General features: G+C 38.8%; 1 non-coding gene across 1 annotated transcript; it reads left to right on the top strand.

Moving 5' to 3' along the window:
- Nucleotides 1-3,938: 3,938 nt before the first annotated feature.
- On the top strand, nt 3,939-4,052 carry LOC116477063 (U5 spliceosomal RNA). The gene has a single exon (XR_004250333.1). It is a non-coding gene; the product is annotated as a U5 spliceosomal RNA (small nuclear RNA).
- Nucleotides 4,053-17,854: the final 13,802 nt, after the last annotated feature.

Here is a 17,854-nt window from a genome sequence, read left to right as displayed (position 1 = left end):
TAAGCATTTCCCAGAGAAAGCTAATCTCACTATATGGTGTGGCTTCTTTTCTGATCCAATTGTCTTGTCTTCTCCCAAACAACTTATCTCCAACCTGAAAAGTGCTCTACAAGTGTAAATTATTATGATCACTGTTAGTTATGCAGGTCAATACCTTAATGCTTGGTTACCATGGCATGATTAGAACCTTCTGGTAAAACACAGTCCTCAATGTCTCTAGCTTTTCTGCCTTCCTGGCAAACACATACTACCGTTTTAAAAAATCAGCTTTGCTTGGAAAAAAAAAAAAAGGTCTATGGTTATAAAAAACATTCAAGTCATTGGACAATTGTTACTCTCACTGAAAGTTCTCTACTATGCTAAAATTAAAATGTAGTTATTAACAGATTTACTGAGTGTGTCCAGAAATAAAGATATTGTTATCGATCTCACATGGCATAGTAGAGAGAAGGTGGATTTCAGAATCAGAGAGTTGGTTTGATATTCTGACACAGCCTCTTATGAGTAATGTGTCTTGGTCCAGTTACTTAACCACTCTGAACTTCACTTTCTTTATCCATTACAAATATCTCATTGAGGGTGTCCTGCAACCATGAAAAATAAAGCAAGACAGCAAGCAAAGTAATTGGTATGTTGTAGGTACAACATAAAAGATAGCTATTATTATTGGGGCCTTTGCATTCTTTAAAGAGGCCTCTATCTTTGTGAGCTTAAAATCAGTATTGGTCTTGGCTTGCTAGGTAACCTTCAGAAAGCCTGGGTCTTTCTGTTCATTATTTGAAAAGTAAAGGGAAAATGACATTTTTCATGTTTAAAAGTAATAACAGTGTGGTTACATAAGTTTTCCTCAGCCCACTGAATTTTTTTCTTACATATTTCAAAAAAGTGTCTCGGTGCATTATAGAACCTAAGGTTTATAGGGCAGATGCTTAAGAAATGACCTTCTATGTGGAGAAACACAAACAGTATCTGTATGAATTTTCTCATCTGATCTCACCTACTATTTCAGGAGAGAGAGCAGGAGAGAGAGTAGCTCACAGCATTACAGGCCTCTGACTTCAAAGCCTCTCAGTTTTAAAACTGCTGTTTGACTTGGAAAAACCATGGTCGGATGCTTAGGCTTTTAAAAAATCAAACACCATTTAAAAGTCCTGGTAACTGCATTCCCTGGGTTTTATAACCTGATTCTTTTCCAGAAAGGAAAGAATGATCTGTGAAAGGAATACTATGTAATGAAGCATTTTTAGTGAGTCAAATTTTTTACTTTCTAAAAGTGCTCTGAGTGTTGATGACACTAGTGCAACTCTTCCACTGAATAAAACAGATGCAGAAAACAGAAAAATCTAAGAGGAGAGGCCTGGTGCAGAATACCAAATATAAGACAGTCCTAAATGAAGCAAAGGGAGTTTTTCAAATTTCTTCTTTTTAAGATGATGTTCTCTGGGTACTTTATGTTCCTGGGCTGGCCTTTCAGGTTTCTTGAGCCTGTCCTACCCCTGCCATAGCATCTCAGTCGCTCAAAGGAATATTGCCTCCTTTTTTAACATTGACCCCTTATATTAGTCTGCTAGGGCTGCCGTAACAAAATATTATAGCCTGGGTGGCTTAAACCACAGAAATTTATTTTCTCACAGTTGTTGAGGCTAGAAACCCATGATTGGGTGTCAGCATGGTCAAGTTCTAGTGAAGGCATTATAGATGTCCTTGCTTCTCTACATCCACCATCTCCCTGTGTGGTCTTGTGACCTCTTCGTGCACACATAGAGAGTGGAAGCAAGCTCTCTCTGATGTCTCTTCTTATAAGGGCACTAATCTCATCAAGACTCATGACTTCCTCATAACCTATTACCTCCCAAAATGTTCCACCTCTAAATATCATCATGTTGGAGGTTAGAGCTTTACCATGGGAATTTGGGGTAGAAAACACTTCAGTCTATAGCACTCCTCTAAACCTCTCCCTACCATATCACTTTACTGAAATTTAATGGCTTCATGGTTTATTCTGCTTTATAGTGTGACAGTCACCAGATAAAGTGAACTGATACACTTATGGAAGTTAAGTAGAAAAGTTAAACCCCACACCAGGTTTAAAGTCTGAATACAAAAGGGTCAATGGCTTATTCTTCAAAAGGTTTTACATAATAACTTTACTTTGATGAATTTGCCAATATTCAGAGATTGGTCTTCAGTCTTCCAGACTCAGAAATCAGATTTTTGTAGATTCAGCTTTCAGAATCGAACCTCTAATGAGAAAATTCACATTTACATAGCTCACAAAACTTTTGTGCAAGTAAGAATGCCAATACATTTGTCGACAATGATAAATAAAAGCTCTCACACCCACGAGAATATTCACATTGACACAGACTCCAAATTCTAATGTGCTCTTCTTGGAAAGTCAACTTATAATCAGAAAGCTGCTTGCTAAACAAGAATTCAGAGGACAAGAGATTATCTGCCTAATTAAAATGTCTAGTATCATGAGGCTAAGAAAGCCTGATCTATCCGCTCTCACTGTAGAAATATCCTTAAACCTAAAGGATCATGAGAAACAGTCGATTGGCAGGACCTTCTCTTTCTGAAGTACGCCCAGATTGGGCCTCCCAAGTCACTCTGATGTGCTACACTTCTGTTGCTAAATTATATCACGGATAATGAAATTCTCCAGTCTTGTTCAGGCCTGGGAGCCACTGCACCTCCTTCATAAGGATATTACAATGTGAGAGTTCAGGACAAGGGCTTGAGAGCTAGACGATCTCAGTTCTGCCCCTTTCTGGCCATGTGACCTTGAGGACTTCATTGAAAATGTCCTAAACATCAGTTTCCTCCACTGCAATATTAAGAAAATAACCTCATTTAATTTGCAAAATTGTTGTAAGGATTATGTATGTAATATTTTTCACAAATTAGCCTTCGTAAATACTAAAAAAACTTACCTATTATTTAGCAGGCATTTACAAATCTGTTTAAAATTCATTATCTGATTTTACAGTGTGACTCCCAGGGCATAATCTCATTCGTCTTATTTCCAACTTCCCTGCAGCTATGGTTTATCTCATATTTGCTCCTGGAACCTATCTATCATACTGATTATAGAGACATGTAACTCTTTCTAGAGTACACACTGACTTTTCTGTCCAGTGACAGAGGGCTGCAGGAGATACCATTACTTACCACTTTTCTAGGACAGGAGTGGAGAGTTCAGGCCACAAAGAGAGAACATCACTGTGGAAAGTTTGTGATAGTGTTGAAAGGAGGCAGCAGAAGACACTATAGAGGTAAAAGGCAGAAGTAAACCGCTTATGTTCTCATGGGTTTGCCAAAACCCATGATTACCTCTTTCCTTTATTTTATACTTTCTTTATTGCAAAATATACTGTATCTATCCAAAAGTATATATGCTGGCTTTGTTCATAATTGTTTCCTTGATTTTATTTATATTTTTGCTACCTTAATATTGGTCCTTAGCTATTTTAGTCTATTTTTGAACTTTACATAAATGTAATCACACATTATTTTATGATTCCACTTCACTCTTCCACTTGGGGCCCCAAGAAGGCAGCATGATGCGGAGTAGTAACAGCTGCAAAGTATGACCACTGGGCCTTGGGCAGCCCATGGACTGCCCTGCACCAGCATGTTGTCCTGTTGTTCTCACCAGGGACAGAAGCAGCTCAGAATGCTGGACTTCAAAGAGCCTTCTTCTTGCAGTCAGGGACTAGAAACCCTAAGCAGTGATCCATCAGTGGACATAGGACCAAGGAAATGTCAGTAGTTGCCACAGGGTGAATAACTTGACTGCTGTGTCTTAGGTTTTTAACTTTCATCCATGATGTTGGATATAGTTATAGTTCATTCATTTTCATTACTATATGGTATCTCATTGTTTGAATATAACAGATAACTTATCTATTCTACTTTTTATAGAAATTATTTGGATTCTCCAGTTTCTCTTCACATCATATAAATTTTTCTCCTTTTACTAATGATTTTCATGAAGAGGAACAACTGAGTCTTAAATCAATTTTTGAGGACTTATTTTGGCAAGGGTCTCTATACATTATTTATATATATAAGAATAATTAAGATTATTAACATAATAATTTTTAAAAAGTATTTAGGTTCCAGTTTTATCTATTCTGAATAATGCTTCTTTGAAAATGCTTGTACATGTCAGGGGTGAATCTATAATAAAAGAATCAAATGGACATTCTAAAATTTTAAAATGTAATATATGAAAGTAAGAATGTAACAGATTGGTTTAACAGCAGATGGGACACAATTTCCATTAACTGAAAGACAGATCAATGCAAAGGACTCAAATTAAAGTATAAAGAGAAAAAGAACTGGTAGGATTTAAAAAAAAAAATGTAGAAAAGTTCCAATGTTGAATTGTGTGGCCTGACTTAGTCCCAGCCAGTCAAAGTGCCAATATTCCCTTAGTCACAGGATTGAATCAAGAGTTGGCATGTAATTTGTTTTGGTGCAATCAGAGCTAATTTTGGAGCTCAGTTTTGAACCACTGGGATGTGATGCTCTCTTTTCCATTGAACTTGAACCTGAAACTTCAGAGTTAACCTGGAACTTCTGGGCTGGTGTCTAGTTAGGGTCAAGAGAGAAGAGTAACTAAGTCCTGATAAGATCATTTGAGACCCTGGAGAGAGCTACAACAATCCTATCCTTGACTGTTATGTGAGCAAATATTTCTATTCTTGCTTTAGATCTGTTAGAGTTGGTTTTTTGCTTTGTTTTGTTTTTCTTGCCTTCAACAAGAGCCTTAACTATAAATACTTCTTTACTCTTGTGCATTCCCCAAATGCCCTCTTGCATGCCATCCAAAAGGAAAGGTAGATCTCATAGTATGGAGAACTTCAGACCAACTCCCTGGCCTATCTCCTAAAGTGTATATGATCTTGAATCTGGCCCTTTCCCAGTAAAGCTACAGCATTGCACTAGAAGGCTGACTGACAGCACAAGGGACAGCTGTGTAGAAATCGCCTTCATTGGCTCCCCAGTGACCTATATTCATCTAGCAAGCCTTGCACTCCTCTGTCCCTTGCTCATTTTTTAGACCCTAAGTTTAACATATTGTTTTAATTAACATTTTAGGAGCTAAACTCAGAGAGCAGTGATTACGTCTGAGTGGGAGCGTTCGTGATTACTCTCTGAATGGTATCATATTCAAAGTAAGTAAAGAAGTGCTTGTGAATTTCAATTGCTTTTCCTTTTCAGTCAGAAGATAAACCTAACATTCAAAATTGCCATCAGACAGAGAAAAAAGCCTGCTTGCTTGCATCTCTGTAAACTGACTTCTCAGAGCCTCACGGACCTCTCCTATTGAGCTCTCTTTCCATTCCCATCTCCTTTTCAGTTGTAATACCCTAGGTCGTCCCGGGCTCTGGGCTCTGGGCTCTGAACTCTAGGCAAGGCACTATTTATTAACTGGCTGATTATTTGACACATGGAAACTGCCCTCATTTGAAACTAGATTGAAAAATGTCTTTTTAAATTTTATATTATCCTTCATTCCCTCTTTTTCTCTAGGATAATATTTTTGAAAAACTCTCGGATCGAGCTTTGTTTCCAATATTTCTTTTTATTCTTTGTTCTGCTTTGCTCTTTATATCCCCTCCCCCTCAACCCACACACACATAAAATTAACTAAGTCAGAGCTTACAAACTGGCAGGCTGTAAAGCTGGCCGACAGATATGTTTCATTTCACCTAAATATATTTTAAAATTTTGTCTTTGTTTTATGCACTTAATATCAGGAGATACCACATAACAATGATCACTTCAGGATTTTCTTGAAATATCAGACTATCTGGCACCCTGAACCCAAATTCCTTTATGGTAACAATTAGATAGAGCTAAATAGCGACAGCACCTTTTATCTTACAACTGGTACACTTCACTCATTTACCCACTTCACTCTTCCACTTGGGGCCCCAAGAAGGCAGCATGATGCGGAGTAGAAACAACTGTAAAGTGTGACCACTGGGCCTTGGGCAGCCCATGGACTGCCCTGCACCACATGTTGTCCTGTTGTGCTGACCAGGGACAGAATCGGCTCAGAAAGCTGGACTTCAAAGAGCCTTGTTCTTGGAGTCAGGGACTAGAAACCCTAAGCAATGATCCATCAGTGGACATAGGACCAAGGAAATGTCAGTAGTTGCCACGGATTGAATAAACAGTAGCCAAGATCAGAAACTCCCAGTGCCTCAGCATTGCAGAAAAATGGAATGAGGAAAAAAAAATTATGTTACCTTATCAAAATTTAAAAAGTTATTTCTTCTATATATCTGAATGTGTAGACTGAGATTCATGCTCTCCATATTATTGATTGAGACCTCATATTAAACTATTTTTTCCCTGCATATAACCACTGATCACATTATTCTTTTTCTTATTTTTTTTTAAATTATAGGTTCAGCGGATACATGCACATGTTTGTTACACGAGTATATTGCATAATGATGGGGTTTGGACTTCTAGTGAACCTATCACCCAAGTAGTGAACATAGCACCCAATAGGTAGACTTTTAACCTCGCCCCCCTCTTAACCTCCCACTTTTGGAGTCCTCAGCATCTACTGCTGCAATCTTAATGTCCAAGAGTACCCATTGTTCAGCTCCCACTTCTAAGGCAGAACGCATGATATTTTATTTTCTGTTTCTGAGTTATTTTGCTTAAGATAATGGCCTCCACCTACATCCATGTTACTGCAAAAGACATGATTTCATTCTTTTTTACGGTTGTATGGTAGTCCATGGTATATATTAATACCACATTTTCTTTTAAACATTAAACATCACATTTTAAAAAAAATTAAACACCTCATTTTCTTTATCCAGTCTACTCTTGATTGACACTTAGGTTGATTCCATGACTTTGCTATTGCGAATAGCTGCAATAAACATAAAAATGCAAGCTGTCTACTCGGAGAGGCTGAGGCAGGAGAATGGCGTGAACCCGGAAGGAGGAGCTTGCAGTGAGCCGAGATCGCGCCACTGCACTCCAGCCTGGGTGAAAAAGGGATACTTTTTAAAAAAAAAAAAAAAAAAAAAAAAAAAAAAAATGAAAGCTGTCTTTTTGATTAAATGGTTTCTTTTCCTTTGGGTAGATATCCAATAGAGGGATTGCTGGGTTGAATGGTAGTTCTACTTTTAGCTCTTTGAGAAATCTCCAGACTGTTTGCCACATAGTTGGAACTAATTTGCATTCCTACCAACAGTGTATAAGCATTCCCTTTTCTCTGCAACCTTGCCATCATCATCAGTTTTTTTTTTTTACTTTTTAATAATGGCCATTCTGATTGGTGTGAGATAGTATCTCATTGTGGTTTTAATTTGCATTTCTCTGATGATTAGTAACATTGAATATTTTTTCTTATGTCTGTTGGCTGCATGTATGTCCTCTTTGTTTTTAATTTAACCTTTAAGTTCCAGGGTACATGTGCAGATTTGTTGTATAGGTAAACTTGTGTCATGGGGGTTTGTTGTACAGATTATTTTGTCACCAAGTATTAAGCCTAGTCCAATTAGTTAGTTTTTCTGATACTCTTACTACTGCAACCCTTCACCCTCCTATAGGCCCCAGTGTGTGTTGTTCCCCTTTATGTGTCCACATGTTCTCATCATTTAGCTCCCACTTATAAGTGAGAACATGCGTGACATGGTTTGGCTCTGTGTCCCCACCCAAATCTCACCTTGAATTGTAATAATACCCACATGCCAAGGGCACATAATTGGATCACGGGGGCAGTTTCTCCCCTCAGGCTGTTCTCATGATAATGAATGAGTCTCATGAGATCTGATGGTTTTATAAGCATCTGGCATTCCCCCGCTTGCACTCATTCTCTCTCCTGCCACCCTTTGAAGAGGTGCCTTCTGCCATGATTGTAAGTTTCCTGAGCCCTCCCAAGCCATGCAGAACTATGAGTCAATTAAACCTCTTTTCTTTATAAATTACCCAGTCTCGGGTATTTCTTTATAGCAGCATGAGAATGGACTAATACAATGCGATATTTGGTTTTCTGTTCCTGCATTAGTTTGCTAAGGATAATGGCCTCCAGTTCCATCCCTGTTCCTACAAAGGACATGATCTTGATCTTGTTCTTTTTTATGGCACCATATTATTCCATTTTGTATATGTACCACATTTTCTTTTTCCAGTCAACCATTGATGGGCATTAAGATTGATATCATGTCTTTGCTATTGTGTATAGTGCTGCGGTGAACATATGCATGCATGCGTCTTTATTACAGAACAATTTATATTCCTTTGGGTATATTCCCAGTGATGGGATTGCCGGGTCAAATGGCAGTTCTGTTTTTAGGTCTTTGAGGAATTGCCACTGTCTTCCACAATGGTTGAACTGATTTACACCCCCAACAACAATGTATAAGCAAGCTTCCTTTTTCTCTGCAACCTCGCCAGCCTGTGTTTGTTGTTGTTGTTTACTTTTACATAGTAACCATTCTGACTGGTGTGAGATGGTACCTCATTGTGATTTTGATTTGCATTTCTCTAGTGATCAGTGATGTTGAGCATTTTTTCATATGCTTGTGGCCATCTGTATGTCTTCTTTTGAAAAGTATCTGTTCATGTCCTTTGCCCACTTTCTAACTAGGTTGTGTTTTTCTTATAAATTTAAGTTCTGTATAAATGCTGGATAGTAGACCTTTGTCAGATGGGTAGATTGCAAAAATTTTCTCCAGTTCTATAGGTTGTTTATTGATAGTTCTTTGGCTGTGTGGAAGCTTTATAATTTAATGAAGTCACATTTTGTCTGTTCTTGTTTTTGTTGCATTTGCTTTTAAGGTCTTCAGTCATAAATTCTTTGTGGAGGCCAATGTCCAGAAGAATTTTTCCTATGCTTTTTCTAGGACTTTTATAGTTTCAGTCTTCCATTTAAGTCTTAATCTATCTTGAGCTAATTCTTATACATGCTAAGAGATAGGGTCCAGTTTCATTCTTCTGCATATGGCTAGCCAGTATTCCCAGCACCATTTACTGAATAGGATGTCTTTTACCCATAGTTTATTTTTGTCGACTTTGTCAAAGATCAGTTGTTTTTAGATGTGTGGCTTTATTTCTGAGTTCTCCATTCTGCTTCATTGATCTATGTGTCTGTTTTGGTTACTATAGACTTGTAGTATAGTTTGAAGTTGGATAATGTAAAGCCTTTGGCTTTGTTCTTTTTGCTTAAGATTACTTTGACTAGTTGGGCTCTTTTTTGGTTTATATGAATTTTATTTTTTTTCTTATTCTGTAAAACATTATGTTGGTAATTTGATAGGAATAGCATTGAATCTGTAGATGGCTTTGCAGAGTATGGTCATTTTAATGATACTGATTCTTTCGATCCATGACCACAGAATGTTTCTCCATTAGTTTGTTCATCTAGTATTTCTTTCATCAGTGTTTTGTAGATCTCCTTGTAGAGATCTTTCATCTTCTTGGTTAAATGTATTGCTTGGTAGTTTTGTGTGTGTGTGTGTGGCTATTGTAAATAGGATTAGTTCCTGATTTGTTTCTCAGCTTGACCATTATTGGTACATAGAAATGTTACTGATTTTTGTATGTTGACTTTGTATCCTGAAACTTTACTGAAGTCATTTATCAGGTCTGGGAGTCTTTTGGAGGAATCTTTACGGTTTTCTAGGTATAGGATTATGTCATCAGTGAAGACAGATAATTTGATTTCCTCTTTTCCTATTTGGATGCCTTTTATTTCTTTCTCATGCCTGATGGCTCTGGCTGGCACTTCCAGTACTAGTTGAATAGAAGTGGTAACTGTGGACAGCCCTGTCTTTTTCCAGTTCTTAGGTGGATGCTTTCAACTTTCGCTCATTCAGAATGATGTTGTCTATGATTCTGTCACATATAGCTCTTATTATTTTGAGGTATGTTCCTTCAAGGCCTAGTTTGTTGAAGATTTTTTTTCAACTTTTATTGTAAATTCAGGGAGTACATGTGCAGGTTTGTTACCTGGGTGTGTTGCATGATGCTGAGGTTTGTGGTACAAATGATCCTGTCACCCAGGTACTGAGCATGGTACACAACAGTTTTTCAACTCTTGCCCCCTCCACACTCTCCCCCTTCCAGTAGTCCCCAGTGTCTATGGTTGCCATCTTTATCTCCATGAGTACCCAAAATTTAGGTCTTACTTATAAGTGAGAACAAGTGGTATTTGGTTTTCTGTTTCTGCATTAATTTGCTTAGGATAATGGCCTCCAGCTGCATTCATGTTGCTGCAGAGGATATGATTTCATTTTGTTGAAAATTTTTATCATGAAGGGATGTTGGATTTTAACAAGTGCTTTTTCTGCCTCTATTGAGATGATCATACGGTTTTTGTTTTTAATTCTGTTTACATGGTGAATCACATTTATTGATTTGCATTTGTTCAACCATCCTTGCATCTCAGGAATAAAACCCACTTGATCATGATGAATTATCCCTTTGATGTGCTGCTGAATTTGTTTTGCTAGTATTTTGTTGAGGATTTTTGCATCTATATTCATCAGGAATATTGGCCTGTAGTTTTCTTTTGTTGTTGTGTCCTTGCCAGATTTTGGTATCAGTATGATACTGGTTTTGTAGAACGAGTTAGGGAGGAAGCCCTCCTCTTTGATTTTTTTGGAATGGTTTCAGTAAGATTGGTACCAGCCCTTTTTTGTACATCTGGTGGAGTGTGGCTGCAAATCCATCTGGTCCAGGGCTTTTTGTAGTTTTTTTGGTGGGAAGATTTTTTCATTACTGATTCAATTCCATAACTTGTTATTGATCAGCTCTAGATTTCAATTTCTTTCTACTTCAATCTTGGGAGGTTGCGTATTTCCAGGAATTTATCTATTTCCTCTAGGTTTTCTAGTTTGTATGCATAGAGATGTTCATAACAGTCTCTGAGGATTTTTTGTATTTCTGTGGTATCAGTCCTAATGTCACCTCGTTATACTTTGTCATTTCTGATTATGCTTATTTGAATCGCCTTTCTTTTTTCTGTTAATCTAGCTGGTGATCTACCCATTTTGTTTGATCTTTCAAAAATCAACTTTTCATTTTGTGTGGGGTTTTTTTATCTCAATTTCATTTGGTTCTGCTCTGGCCTTTTTTATTTCTTTTCTTCTGCTGGCTTTGGGTTTGGTTTGTTCTTATTTTTCTAGTTCCTTTAGGTGTGACATTAGGTTGTTAATTTGAGATTTTTCTATCTTTTTTAGGTAGGCATTTAGCATTATAAACTTCCTTTTTAGCACGGCTTTTGCTGTATCCCAGAGGTTTTGGTATGTTGTGTCTCTATTTTCATTAGTTTCATTTTTGTGGACTTCTGCCTTAATTTTGTTATTTACCCAAAAGTCATTCAGGAGCAATTTGCTTAGTTTACACGTACTTGTGTGGTTTTGAGAGTTCCTCTTCCTATTGATTTCTAATTGTATTCTACTGTGGTCCAAGAAAATGCTTGATATGATTTTGATTTTTTAAATTTATTGAGACTTGTTTTGTGACTGAGCATGTAGTTAATTTTAGAGAATGTCCCATGCACAGATGAGAAAAAAATGTGTATGCTGTGGTTGTTGGGTGGTGTATTCTGTATATGTCTATTAGGACTATTCAGTTAAGAGTTCAATTTAAGTACAGAGTTTCTTTGTTAGTTTTCCGCCTTGATGATCTATCTAGTGCTATCAGTGGTAGGTTGATGTCTCCCACTATTATTGTATGGCTGTTTATCTTTTTTCTGAGGTCTAGCAGTGTTTGTTTTATGAATCTGGATGCTCCAATGTTGGGTACATATATATTGAGGATAGTAAAATCCTGTTGAATTGAACCCTTTATCATTATATAATGGCCTTCTTTTTACTATTGTTGCTTTAGAGTATATTTTAGCTGATACAAGAATAGCAACCCCTGCTCTCTTCTGTTTTTGTTTGCATGATAGATATTTCTCCATCCCTTTACTTTGAGCCCATGGATGTTATTATACATGGAGATGTATCTCTTGAAGGCAGCAGGAAGTTGGACCTTGTTGTTGCTGTTGTTGTTTTATCCCACTTGCCACTTTTAAGCATTTAGGCCACTTATGTTCAAGGTTAATATTGATATGTGAGGTTTTGTTCCTGTCATATTTTTGTTACCTAGTTTCTTTGTAGTCTGAATTGTGTAATTGCTTTATAGGATCTGTGAGCTTTGTACTTATGTGTGCTTTTATGATACCAAGTATAGTTCTTTTGTTTCCATGTTTCAAACTTCTTTGAGCATCTCTTGTAGGCCTAGTCTGGTGATGATTAATTCCCTTAGCATTTGTTTGCCTGAGAAAGACTTTATTTCTCCTTCATTTATGAAGCTTAGTTTAGCAGGATATGAAATTCTTGGCTGGCATTTTTTTTTCTCTAAAAAGGCTAAAATTAGGCCCCCAATCTCTTCTGGTTTGTAAGGTTTCTGCTGAGAATTCTATTGTCAGTCTGATGGAATTTCCTTTACAGGTAATCTGATCCTTTTCTTCAGTGGCCTTTAAGATTTTTTCTTTTGCATTGACCTTGGACAGTCAGATGACTATATGCTTGGGAATGGCTGTCTTTTAAAGCATCTTGCAGGTATTTTCTGAATTTCTTGTATCTGAATGTTGATCAATCTAGCAAGATTAGGGACATTTTCCTGAAGTATTCCTTTGATTACATAATCCATATTTCTTACTTTTTCATCTTCTCTCTCAAAAATGCCAATAAAGTGTAGGTTTGGTCACTTTACATAATCCCCTATTTCTTGAGGGCTTTGTTCATTTTCTCAGTCTTTTTGTTTTTGTTTTTGTCTGATGGGGTTACTACAAAAGACTGGTCTTCAAGCTCTTAAATTCTTCCTTCTAGTCTTCATCTAGTCTATTGTTTAAAGCTTCCAATTGTATTTTGGAGTTCCTGTAGTAAATTTTGCAATTCCAGATGGTCTATTTCATTTTTTCTTAATATAACTATCTCATCTTTCATGTCCTGAGTCATTTTTCTGTTTTTTTGTGTGTGTTGAATTTCAATTTTCTCTTCGATCTCATTCAGTTACTTTGAAATCCATATTTTGAATTCTTTGTCATTCTAGACTTTTCAATTCAATTAAGATCCATTGCTAGAGAGATAGTGCAATCCTAGGTGTCAAGACACTCTGGCTGCCAGGCGCGGTGGCTCACACTTGTAATCCCAGCACTTTGGGAGGCCGAGGCGGGCAGATCACGAGGTCAGGAGATCGAGGCCATCCTGGCTAACATGCTGAAACCTAGTCTCTACTAAAAAATACAAAAAATTAGCCGAGCGTGGTGGCGGGCGCCTGTAGTCCCAGCTACTCAGGAGGCTGAGGCAGGAGAATGGCGTGAACCCGGGAGGTAGAGCTTGCAGTGAGCCGAGATTGCGCCACTGCACTCCAGCCTGGTTGACAGAGCGAGACTCCGTCTCAAAAGAAAAAAAGAAAAGACACTCTGGCTTTTTGTATTGTCAGAGTTCTTGCACTGATTCTTTCTCATCTGAGGGAGCAGCATGCTCCTTCTTATTTGTGAATTTGCAATCATTTGGATGAGACTTCTAAATTTTTTTATTCTTTTTTTCCTTGAGGGTATGACCATGGAGTATGTTGTGTACGATTATTTGGCTTTGTTTGTGGGTGCTTTCAGAGGCCTAAGGCTCTGTTTGGGTTCCTTGGTTGTGGATAGCTTCTATGTGCTTTCTCAGATGCTGTTTGTTGTAGTTATGTATTGTATGAGCTTACACACTATCTCCCGCAGGGCTGAGGGTGTGGAATATTCAAGAAGCTTATCTCCAGACTAGCACTAAGCCCTTCTGACAGCAAGATTTTTATTTGGTAGTGCAGTTCAGGCTTATTGAACTGAAGCAATATCCATGGCCCGCAGCCACACTGGAGGTGCTTAAGAGTAAAAGCCAGCTCATCCTCAGGTGGGCTGATGAAGATTGAAAACACCTTCTCTGATCCATCTTGAATTAATTTTTATATAAGGTGTAAGGAAGGGATCCAGTTTCAGCTTTCTACTTATGGCTAGCCAGTTTTCCCAGCACCATTCATTAAATAGGGAATCCTTTCCCCATTTCTTGTTTTTGTCAGGTTTGTCAAAGATCAGATGGTTGTGGTGTGTGCTATTATTTCTGAGGGCTCTATTGTGTTCCATTGTCTACATCTCTGTTTTGGTACCAGTACCATGAGGTTTTGGTTAATGTAACCTTGTAGTATAGTTTGAAGTCAGGTAGCATGATGCTTAAATGTTAGACCTAAAACCATAAAAACCCTAGAAGAAAACTTAGGCAATACCATTCAGGACATAGGCATGGATAAGGACTTCATGTCTAAAACACCAAAAGCAATGGCAACAAAAGCCAAAATTGACAAATGGGATCTAATTAAACTAAAAAGCTTCTGCACAGCAAAAGAAACTACCATCAGAGTGAACAGGCAACCTACAGAATGGGAGAAAATTTTTACAATCTACCCATTTGTCTAATATCCAAAATCTACAAAGAACTTAAACAAACTTACAAGAAAAAATCAAACAACCCCATCAAAAAGTGGGAGAAGGATATGAACAGACACTTCTCAAAAGAAGACATTTATGCAGCCAGCAGACATATGAAAAAATGCTCATCATCACTGGCCATCAGAGAAATGCAAATCAAAACCACAACGAGATACCATCTCATACCAGTTAGAATGGCAATCAGTAAAAAGTCAGGAAACAACAGGTGCTGGAGAGGATGTGGAGAAATAGGAATACCTTTACACTGTTGGTGGGACCATAAACTAGTTCAACCATTGTGGAAGACAGTGTGGAGATTTCTCAAGGATCTAGAACTAGAAATACCATTTGACCCAGCCATCCCATTACTGGGTATATACCCAAAGGATTATAAATCATGCTGCTATAAAAACACATGCACATGTATGTCTATTGCAGCACTATTCACAATAGCAAGACTTGGAACCAACCCCAATGTCCATCAATGATAGACTGGATTAAGAAAATGTGGCACAAATACACTATGGAATACTATGCAGCCATAAAGAAGGATGAGTTCATGTCCTTTGTAGAGACATGGATGAAGCTGGAAACCATCATTCTGAGCAAACTATCACAAGGACAGAAAACCAAACACCCCATGTTCTCACTCATAGGTGAGAACTGAACAATGAGAACACTTGGACACAGGGTGGGGAACATCACACAGTGGGGCCTGTCATGGGGTGGGGGTAGGGGGGAGGGATAAGATTAGGAGAAATACCTAATGTAAATGACGAGTTAATGCGTGCAGCACACCAACATGGCACATGTATATGTATGTAACAAACCTGCATGTTGTGCACGTGTACCCTAGAACTTAAAGTATGATAAAAAAATAAAAAATAAAAAAATAAAAATAAATAAAAAAGAAAACACCTTCTCTGATGCAGGGTAGTGGGGTAGGAAGAGATTGTGTTGAGGTGTGCCGAGGTCTCGGAGGAAGGAGCAGGAGAGATTCACCAGCTCCTCATCCAGAGCAGGCACGAATGCAACCCACTTCCCTAACACGCTCCTGTCACAGGACTTATGAACTTCAATTCATAAAGACTGTGACCTTTGATTCCTGACCACAGTGTGGCTGCGGGACATGGATATGCCCCTCTGATGGCTACCGCCAAAATGAATTGAAGAGGCTTTGTCCCTTCCCCCAGTCCAGAGCAGGCAGCTCCATAATTTTTCTGTCCTCTGTTGCCAAGACATTGCCATTCTGCAAAGGGAGGAGTAGCTGGGTCCAGTCCTTTGGCATCCAAGTAGCATAGGGTCAATTTCAGTAGGGGGTGGAGCTGGCATGAAAAGCACAAAAAATGCTTTCTCCACATGTCTACACACTCACCCCCAGTGAGAAGAGCTACTGCTGTGTCTGCAACAGAGGATGGGAGTGGGGCGGTGGGCAGGACAAGCCCCCCTCTCCACTTCCATTTCCAGGCATCAGTGCTGTCTCCTTCATTGATTGCCATCACACCTCTGTTTCCTTTGTCCCAAGGGAGGCCCTGGTGGGCTGTACTCCCCCACTCCCTTAGGGGGACCCATGCAGACCATTAGATTTCCAGGGATTCTGCAGTTTCCTGGGGACCCACTGTCCCCTGTGCTCGCCAAAGTCCAAGCAGGTTGTTAGGTATGGTGGTGTGGTGACTCAATGGCAGAGAATCCCTGGCCAGGGCAGTGGCCCATTATGGGTGCACAATCAGTATGGCACCTGCTGTCTCAGTTCAGGTATGAGAGAGTGTGGGCACACCTACACGAGCTGGCCACCCAGGTCTCTGTCCCTGGAAAGTTCCCAAATTGCCACTAACAGCACTGCTCAGGGTCACCAGGGAAGAGGGGCTTCCCAACAGTTGGTGGTCAGCAGATGGTCAGAGGGGTGAGGGAAGCAGAGAAGCATTCCCACCTACTCTTTCTTCAGGGCTCCACATTCCTCAGGGGCTGATCTCTGCCATATTCTTACTGCTTTCCTTTTCTGCAGCCCAGCTTCTTCCTTTGCACTCTCTGACAGGTTCTGGTTCTCTTCCCTCAGTTTTCCATTTGAAACTTGTCCATTCACCAGTAACTTTGATCTCCTTTCTGAGTAGAACTGGCATCTGATGTCACTAAGTCAACCATCTTGAAAAAAACACATTATTTTCTTTAATAGTTTTTACCCCATACCTTTTACATAATCTCCTGACATTTGATTATCAGAAAGAGTATTTTTCAAAGTACATGGGCCATAAACTTACGAGTTACCTGAATAAGTTGTTATTCTGGTTATTATTACTGTTTAACAAACCAGACCAAATCTCAGTGGCTTAAAACAAGAGTCATTCATTCATCAATTTGGGCAGGGATTGGTAAGCTTGGCTTATCTCTGCTCCACACAGTCAGCAGGTGCTGCTTGAAGGTGATTAACATCCAGGGGCTGGAATCCTCAGCAGGCCCACTCTCTCACTCATGTGTCTTGGGCTTCTTGCTGGGTGTTAGCTGGGTGGTTGGCTGGAACCTACATAGGGCCTCATCATATGGCTGCTTGGCTTCCTTATAGCACTGTGGCTTGGTACCAACAATAAGTATCCCAAGAGGCAAAAGGTGGAAGCTACTGTTCAAATTCTAGGCCCAGAAACCTGCACAGTATCCCTTCCACTATATTCTCTTGGTTAAACAGTGACTTTACCCAGAGTCAAGGAGAGGAGACAGAATCCAGCTCTCCATACAAGGAGCATCAACGAATTTGGGGACCAGGTTTTAAAACTGATACACTTATTTAAAATGCAAATACTTGGGTTTTACACCTTAGACCTATTAATCTGTTTTTCTGAGGCTTGAGGCTGGAAATGTAGTTTTAATAAATAATCTCAAATTTTTCTTAGACCAAAATTTGATTTACATATCATCTTAGAACCTCCTATTTAACAGAAAAGTTTCATCTTCCCTATATTGCTTTAGGCAAGAGTGTCTTGTGATATACCACAATCACCATGTTCTGTTTGAGGCGAGGGGATAGTGCCAAGTAGTTCATTCTGAACTTCAATTCCTCCCACACTACATACAGAGCAGAGCACAGGAAAATGTGGAAGGCACTCAGCAAGTGAAGGGTTAATAATTCTGAAGTCATCACGGATATGCATCCAGTAAGAAGCTGCATTCTGATTTAAAAAAAAAAAAAACAAAGCTTCAGCTGATGTTTATCTGCAGTACCCCTCACTTTTGAGATGTGTTTCCTTTCCATATAAATGTTAAAGAGTGGGAATTATTTCAGTAGGGGTGTATTTTAGTGGGGATCCCTTGAGAAGCAGACCCTGAAATAAGAACTGAATACACGTAGTTTATTTG

This window comes from Hylobates moloch, unplaced genomic scaffold (genome assembly GCF_009828535.3).
Source record: "Hylobates moloch isolate HMO894 unplaced genomic scaffold, HMol_V3 SCAFFOLD_2, whole genome shotgun sequence".
In the NCBI taxonomy this organism is placed as follows: Eukaryota; Metazoa; Chordata; class Mammalia; order Primates; family Hylobatidae; genus Hylobates; species Hylobates moloch.
The sequence above is the reverse complement of the archived record's forward strand: the minus strand, read 5'-3'. Positions and strand labels throughout refer to the sequence as shown.